Here is a 9,940-nt window from a genome sequence, read left to right on the forward strand (position 1 = left end):
GCGTAATTGAATTTGTAAAAGAAATATCGGAGGATATCTCTCGTCCGCGTGCAATAACATTGCATTCATCCATTGGAGCTATCAGTTCTAGATAATACAATTTCAGATACTAGCTGAGGGAAAAAAAGAGAACATTTTTCAGATTTAGCAAATTTTCAAATCATTGTATGCATTACTGAAGAAACTAGATCTAGAATATTATTTGAAAAAAATTATAAGTTTATATAAACATTTATCAATATAGTAGTTATATATATATATATATATATATATATATATATATATATATATATTTGTGTATAGTAGATTGAATAAAAAATAAATATTTTGCGACAATGCAAATCAATTTTGAAAGTATAATATTAAAACGTTTATGCCAATTAGAGATAGACGAAAAAAAACTTTTAATAAATTTTCGTATTTGCGGTAAAAATGTTCGTATATATAGATCATAATATATATGATAGATATATGATCTAATTTATTTGGGAAATTCAATAAAAAGATGAATAAAAAAACTTATTTAAAAGTAGTGATTTAGTTCAGCTGATTTATATTCACTGATTTAGTAACTCGCCAAATAAATTTTGATGACTACCTTGCTTCCTTAATTCTATTATAACTTATAACTTTCAGTTCTCTTATATCAAATAACTCGATAATGGTTTCATATTTTACTTAAGCAAAATTGAACTTTTATCCTACATTAACTTATTAATGTATTCACATTTTCTTTAATTTAATATACAGCATTAAATATTGATACATGCTAATTTTTAAATCATGAATATTTTATGCTTAATCTTTTTTAAATATAATCTAATATTCTGATCTAGTGAGAAAAAAATAAATATGTACGCACAATATTTTTTACTTTAACAACTTTTTACTTTATGTCAATTAGAAATTAAATATACCTATTTGAAAAGATATGCTTTATTATAAAATGTGTTATATGAAAATAATGTAAGTTTTTTTTTACTGATTATATAGTAAAAGTTTTATTCGAAATTTTTTGATAAGCAAAATCATGCCTTACATAAGGCACGTTATGAGTATTTATGATGAAATATGCGTTATTTTCTGCTATATTGTAACAAGTAACTTTAATTTTTCTCTTTCCATATTTCTTTTACATTTTTTACAAAGATCTATTTTCTATGTAAATATATTTATGCACTTCATAAACACTCTTGCTTTAACATAAAATAATATTATAATATTGTACTGTACAAATTGTTGTTATTGTACATAAACGCAATATAATTTCCATATTGGATAGATAAAAAATGCTTGGAAAAATTGCAAGCATTTTATAGAGAGACTTACATTAAATATTATAATATTGCAATATTAATCTTTTAAGAGATTTTTAACAAAATGTGCTGTAGATTAATACTTATTTGAAATTATAAGATTGAAATTTATTTATATGCGCACACAAATAAGAAAAAGAAATTGCATTTCTGTATTTAGTATAAAATGTGATGAAAATGCATTATTTCTGAAATTTAGGAATATCGAGATAAATAGACGATAAATAGGATAAAAGTTTTTTTTTAACGTATAAGTAAATTGAGCGATGTTAAGTCAACGATGAAATAAAGTCCGGATCGTATGACCATAAATTCGAGTTTCAATAAGAAACGTAAAAGAGGCATGACCCGATGTCACTTGAAAGGGGTTTGCCGAGTTTCATAGGAAAAGTCGCGACGCGACCGAAGACTCGAAGACGACGAGTAAAATTCTATTTCTTCGTTTAACTCCGCACGTGTCCAAAGTGCAAAATAAATATTTAGCAATGCAAATACTTAATGGTTTGAGAAGAAAATAATGTTTCCACACATTTTTTTAACACTCGTTTCAGTACTATTTTGTTCTGAAATCGCATAAAAGAAACCGATGAAAGATTCAAAAGAAATGAAAATGTTATGATAAAGCAATACAATCCAAGAATCTTTTTATATTGATCCGAAGTTAGAATTCTTACTTCAAGAATTACAACTTTTACTTTGAAATACTTTATTAAACTTGTATTTGTGTATGGATATAGATAAAAAGATTATATCTATATAAAATAAGAACTTATAATTAAATTTATTTAAATTAATTTCAAATTATTTAATATCACGAAATCAATTATTTAATGACATGTCGCGATTACATTTGCGTGTTACACTTTTACATATTGTTTGAATAAACTTGATACGATTTGAATTGTTAACTTATAATTTGAATTGAATCTTGATTTCTTTTAAACTCGGCATGTTTCGCATTCGGAATATTTCTGAACTGGTAAAATAGGCAAATGGAAGTGTGACGGATATGTTTCCGGTGATCTGAGGATGGACCACGCGCGCGATCTCGGTAATTGCAATTTCGCACGTGACACACGCTACAGACAAACTAGGATGCATCACCAACGACGATGACATTAGCCGATGATGCAAATTGGTTTCCCGAATTAATTTCGCCGACGGGAATAAGTTCGTTCCGTCTATTACTACGCCTTGGAACATCTCGTTCGATCTCGTCGAAATTCAGGAAATTGCTTTCGTGTGATTTTTAATTGATCGTTCGTCATGTATAAAATCAGATAGAGAAATCCATAGAATTGAAATTGTCTTAGACCATAATATAGAAGCGCGTATTATCTTTATCACAATTAATAAATTTGCAAAAAACATGTATGTAGTGTGGAAATGTGAGCGAGTGGAAGAAACCTAAGAGTCGCAAAATCTGTAAAACTTGTTACGATTGTATGTATAAGAGTGGCATGAATTAAAGGCGTGTTGTCGTCCCGAGAGCGACGTGAGATGTGAGATAGGAGTCGATGCGAGGGTAACACGAGATCAAAACTCGGTGCGAGTGTAACGCGAGACAAAACTCGGCGCGCGAGCGTCGTAAATCAAATGAAGTATTGGAGCCTGCCGAAACGATACTATATATGTGCTTATATGAGAGCGAACCCGAGTACACAGAGGGAACGTAATTGAGAGTTTCCTGCGAATTTTTGTTTCTTATCTTTCGGCAGACTTCAATACTTTATTTGATTTACGACGCTCGCGCCGCGTTTAGTCTCGCGTTACATTCGCGCCGAATTTTGTCTCGTGTTACTCTCGCGCTGACTCTTATTTCTCATCTCGCGTCGCTCTCGCGCCGAGAATCACGCTTTTAATTAATACTGCTCTTATACAGACGTTTGTATCAGTTTTGTAGATTCTTTGCGACGCACTCGCTTAGCTTTTTTTCTTCCACTCGCTCACACATACATTCACACTCTTTCATTAGTATATATGTTTATGTACATACTTTTTATAAATATATATACTTTTAGATATAATATATAGGTATACTAATATATATATAGATATATATATTTATTTATTTATTTAATTATTAGAATCTACATGATATTGTTTGACAATATACTTATATCACATTTTTAAAATTTAATATAGTTATTCGGTTTTTCTAGAGAAATTAAATTTTAGGAGAAATATATGTTAAAAATTTATGCGGCAGTACTTGATAAAAATCGATCATTCGAATGAGAAAAATTAATCTGTGAATCGCCAGTTTTCCTATGTTTTTGGTCCGAAGAATCGATTATCCGCTAAACATTTGACACAAAAAATTGTGATTCTCTAGCGGGCTGTATTTTCCTGTGATTTATGAGAATCGAATATTCATGGTGCACGAATTTGGCAATATCCGTCATGGTGCGATCCTATCAATGCGTATCGCATCGATATTCGCGCGATGCGATACAACTAGTGACGTTATCGCGGAACATCTCGATCACGTATCACCTCGAAATTGTATTGAATTCGAGTAGTCGGTATTACTCGTTTTTTTTTTCTGAAAATCTAAGCGGTCACTATCTAGATATTTCTCATATTATCGTTTATCAGTTGGATCGCGAGATCGTTGTTATAGCTAAAAGCCGGCGATTTCTTTTTTTTTTTTTTTGACATGATACACGGTACAAATCTATGTAGAAATATTGACGAAAACAAATTGCGAAACGCGTTTTGGACACGCGTCGTGCGCATCGAGAATAACCAGGTTACGCGAAAATATTTTAGCGAGCGCTTTTCGTCCGACATTCTGGCGCTCGTTTGACTTTCCATTGGCCGCTGAAGGGATTCGATTATATACGTTCGATAATGGTCCTGACGCGTGATGAAAACGGTAATCACGCAATTGCTAAAGCTCTTTAAAGTCGCGCTAATTAATTAAATAGTACTATCCATGTGGAGCTGCCACATGACAATATTGTGAAAGTACAAAATTGCTATTTATCTTGCTCTGTCTATTTACTTGTCTTTTTTGTTTTTTTTTTTCTTTTTTTGTTTCTGCTCATATATTTTACGCAGTCGATGCAATCGATGCGAAAAACCTATGTGTGGAAGAATGAAACGCATCGCTCCGAGTTCGTCGAAATTATTTATAAAGTTGCATAACATGAGTACTCTGTATATAAAATTAAATGCAGATTCGTTATCACACGCGCATATTTAACTGAATTCTATAGATTCTCAAAATAGTCGTTCGTGTTTATTTTATTTGATATCTATATATGATCGACATATTACATTCTGCACTAATCCTAATTGTAATTTCAGAATATGCTGATATTATGTTCTTTAATCTCATTCGAATAACAGCCCAGTAAATTGAAGATAAAAATTACTGCGGAATTGGAAAATTTAAAAAATATGAGAAGTATTAAGTAAAAAGTATTTCATTTTAATAATTAACATTTAAAATATTACATTTTATAGACTGTTGTTTTAATAATATGAAAATGGATGTTTTTAATTCATTTGTTTATACACGTGTACCATTTATATCTTGTCGTCCATTTATTTTTGCCATTAGTACAGCTGTTTCTCTTTCGTGGTTGACACTCTCGAAACGTGGAAACATTTTATTTTTTTAAGAGTACTCAAAGAAAAGATGATTAAGTTTGAATTTTTTTTTTCCACTTTATCTGCGATGGAAAATACTTGATAAGTCGCGTTTTGATTAAACTTTATTAATATCCGACAGGTTCTTGCTCTAGAAAGCGGAAGTTGTAGGCGAACAAGGTGACACGTTGACGTGTTCTTGAGCTTAAAGTCTCCGCGTCCGAACTTAGCTTGCAATGCTTCGTAGAGAATTTTCCAATTCAATGGTACTTCGGTATTTACACTTGCTCGTGACGGTCTTTTTGCGGATTTGTCTTGGCTACCTTCTTTATGCTGTTTGCCAAGTGCCAAGTGCGAAATGCACTCTCTCCTCGACGTAAAGTAACTTTCTGCTGACGTCGCGTGCAATTAATTCTTGTCCGCGCGAGCGAAAAAGATGATTCATCGCGGTCGGTCGCTCGATACTGACAGGGAATCGAGAGTATAGTGAAAAAATCTCGTAACTCTATAGAACAATGAAAAATATGCATTATGTTTGCATTTTGCACGAGCTCATATATACGTGATTAAAATCGTAAATATTTTACGAATCGAACAGGGTGTCTAACAGTCAGGGAATTTTATAAATCTGGAATTGTCAGTGAAAAAGTCAGGAAATACTATTTATCTGAATTTTTTCACATTATTCTACATTTGTCTCAATAATTAAAATTTTTTTATTAAATAGAATTTAATATTTAATAAAAAATTATAAATATAATAAATATATAAATTTAATCAAAATTTATAAATATAATGTTAAATATAATTTTTTATTAAATATTTTATAATTTAAAAGTTTTTATTAAATAAATATAAACTTTTCCTTGACTCCCAGCACGCTAATTTTCTGTATCGTTAAAAATCGATTCATCTACAGCGTGTTCGTTAATTTATATTTTCATCGTCTATTTTATTTCAATGTGTTTGATAGAGACAAAACTAAAAAATTGATAAATAAAAAAGGTGATTATTTAAATTATTTATAGTGACATGTTTATTTCGATTATCGTACATAATGCAGATTGTATAATTGATTAAAATTTTTGTTTTTCTCACTTCCGAACCTTTTCATTGTTGACAAAAATATCTCAAGGATTTTATGATTTAACATTTAATTGCTTTATCATATAGATATATGCAAATTAAGTATATATATTTGAAAAAAATAATACTAAAAATAATACTAAAAAAATCAGGGGAAAAATGAATCTGGTCTTGGAAAATCTGAAAGTCAGGGAATTTTTTTTTATTGAGTCTGCTGGACACCCTATATTCGCTTATAAATCGGTTGCGATAAATCGTGATAAATTTTCCGTGGCCGTCGTCACGACGTTCGTAGCGTTGAATTGTCGAGTGTAAGGGATGCTCGTGGTCGTTGCATCCTGGCAATTACTGATTATGCGGCCAATTGGCACGAGACAGGCGGCGCGTCGCACGGTCGGGATTCAGCTTGAGATGAGGGAATGATCGAGCGAACGGGACGAGCTTGCACTTGCTGCGCTACAACGGATGCGCGGATGCAGCTGCCAGCCGGTCGGCCGGCCATCCTGCAATTTCGGTGAATGCGGATTATGCCGCGCGCTCGCCGAAATATTCATTAGCGTGCCTTAATTACTCTTAATTAATATTGACGGTTGCCAAGGAAAGATTTGAATATGTTTATTAGGACGAAAATTATATGACGGATGTTTCAGCTTTAATTTGTTGCAATTTTATGTGACATTTCTCTCATGACATATTTCGAACCGAATAAAAAAAAAAAAAAAAAAAAATTATATATATATAATATGGGAAGGAGAATATATAGTTATAAAAACTTATATCATGACTTTCTTTTATTGCAAGCCGTTTCTTATTGAATCAAATAGCGGAAATCTATTTCCCGTTTTATCGCCACTAAAAGTAGTCTCAGCGTTATGATTGTTTCTTGTTTGCATTTTAAGTAATCGCTCGAATGCTACGTGTCACGAATTGGCGAATGAAAGAAATAAGTATATTTCCATGAATAAAATCTAGCACCTTTCTTCGACTAGCTTCGACATCGAGAAAAGTGCGGACGCGAAGCAAGATTCAATGATAATTAATAGCTCTTCCATTTGCATACTACTTCTTCGTGCGCCCTCTTAGTAATAATTAAGCGCTAGCCAAGTTTACCGGTCGCTCGCGGTACCGGCATCATCTCTTATCGTTAATTCGGATTCATAAATTTCTCGGCGATTTAATCGCCGCTGCTTGTGCGGGCGCATTTCGCGAATGACCTCATAGAAGTTACACGAAGCGCTCCGTGATTGAGTGCATTCGCTGTATTATGAGACGTATACTTGAACGACGACGCAAGCCGCGGGAACGCAATAATTGTCGCAATTATTTTCCCTGTTCGGCGACCGCAATTATGCCGCATCGTTGATGATTTCCGCAATAGCGTTTGTGATTTTGTCGCATTGCGATCGATCCGTTCTAGTCTATATGTCATGGGCGAAACGTTTCGAGCCTCGCGCGATTAATGTTCCGAGCAAGTTGAGATCGCTGTAATTTCGATACGTCCAGATCTCTCGGTATTGTAGACGTATAGACATGAAATCGTAATAACAAGCGGTCTAAAATGATATTCGTAATGTGGGAAACTGCATTTGTATAAATTATGCATAAATTATCTGCTTTGAAATGGAATCGTAAATAGTTTTTACATAATATTGGTAGTTGTGACAGGAATATTATAAATAAATGTATTGTAATACGAGATTTTCGATGCGATATGTGTTTGCATATTCTCTCTCTCGAAATATACGTTCTTTTATTAATATAAATACACACACACACACACATACGTCGATTATTATTAGTGGACTGGAGGAATTAATGTGCTCTCGGTAATTCGATGCGAACTTTATATATATCTGATGTAGCGTCACGTGAGAGGTGTAGTGCTAATGGCTTCTGCTCGAGCCGATTACGTAACCGAGCGATGAGTAGGGCAAGTGGAGCAGAAAGGAGGACCTCCGTGAAAGATAGAGGTGAAGTTCTCGAATAGAGTGAAACATGAATAGGAAGGGTAATTGAAGTTCTTTACGGGCGAGTGATGGAAACGAGACGACTCAACTTGCATTTAATTCACGACTCCAAACTTTGTCCAAGTGTTACATTCTCTCACTATTTCGAGTGCTTCCGAAGAGATCTCACAAGGCTTCACACTCAGCTTGATGTATCCTGGATTTTTTATTCATTCTTTCAGCTGCAATGCATAATAATACGATGTAATTGTGTCAGGGTATGAATGAATTAATTTTCATCTTTTTCGATCAATTTATTTACGAATTTTATCCGATTTTAAACTGTTTCTGTTTTTCATTTATTTATTCCTAATTGAATAATTTCCGAAAATTAGTGCTTTTGTATTTAAAATATTTGTATTTGAATTATGAAATTAATGTGTGGACATAACACAACATACTGCAAGGATTTTGTTAAAATGATTTAAGAGATTTTGAAAATCATTATTTATTAAACAGTAAATGTACTTTATCGCTTTGAACAATTTGATTTTACAATATTACAAACTAGACATTCGATATATAATATCGAAAATAGAAAAAGAGTCAAAGGCAACAAAGTAGAGCAATCCGATGGAGATTATTCCGTATTTTTTGGTAGTTTTTAAGCGTCAATTTCATTTCTATATAATATTCGCGTGACCAACTCAAAGTCGTGATTATAGCTTCGTTAGAAATTTGCATGAAAGCGTATTGAATTCCCAGTTGTTATCCACTACCGGGAATATAGCCTCGTTTGATGAAATTCAAACCAAAATAAACTAGAAGCCGTATATGTATCTCTCTAATTGGTTGATTTATTTTCAATCTTGGATAGATATATTTTGAAAATAAATCTAGATGACTAAATCCGAAATCTGAGTTTTCTCTATTAGTTTTTTTTTTCGTTGACGCGTATATTTTTATTTAGATTTACATTTGAAAAAAAAACATTCGAAAATATTAACGTTAGAGTTACTAAATATCGACATTGTGGAAAATTGTTAGAATAAAACCGAAAACTTTTATGTTTCTTGCTTGTTTTTTTCAGTGTGACATTTTAAATTAGGTATATATTTTCTTCTTGTTTGTGTATTTTTTAGGTCTTATAGGAATCACTCTAGAGTTTTATTATACATTTAGGGAAATAAATTATAAACAAAATCTGCATTGAACTTATAAATTTTACATTTGCATTACATGAAACGTTTAAAATCGCCAAAATGAGATTCGCATTAATTGTCTACATGAATTTTATAAATCTGAAATTGTCAGTGAAAAGTCAGGAAATTTTACTATTTATTTGGATTTTTTCACATTTGTCTTAATAATTTGAAATTTCTTATTAAATAAATATAAACTTTTTTTTAACTTCCAGCACGCTAATTTTCTGTATTGTTAAAAATCGATTCATCTACAGCGTGTTTGTTAATTTATATTGTCATCGTCGTGTTATTTTATTTCAATGTGTTTGATAGAGACAAAACTAAAACATTTGATATATAAATAAAAAAGGTGATTATTTAAATTATTTAAAGTGACATGTTTATTTCGATTATCGTACATAATGCAGATTGTATATAATTGATTTAAAGTTTTGTTTTAACTTTCGAGCCTTTTTTTTTGTTGACAAAAATATCTCAAGGATTTCATGATTTCACTTTTAATTTAATTGATCTATCATATAAATATATGCAAATTATATATTTGGAAAAAAAATAATACTAAAAAGTCAGGGAAAAAATAAATTTCTGGTCTTGGAAAATCTGAAAAAGTCAAGGAATTTTTTTCATCGAGTCTGCTGCACACCCTAACACTCCTTTTGTTATCTTCCCGCATGAGTTTCTTCGCCGATTCATATGTGGAAAATGCGACCACGTGACCACGAGTGAGAACTATGTCGTAGTGACGGCTAGCTCGCGACGCAAGTGACCCGACAAGCGAGCGGGTCATTCC

The sequence above is a fragment of the Nylanderia fulva genome, unplaced genomic scaffold (genome assembly GCF_048542155.1).
Source record: "Nylanderia fulva isolate GAGA-0341 unplaced genomic scaffold, ASM4854215v1 Scaffold30, whole genome shotgun sequence".
NCBI classification, from domain to species: domain Eukaryota; kingdom Metazoa; phylum Arthropoda; class Insecta; order Hymenoptera; family Formicidae; genus Nylanderia; species Nylanderia fulva.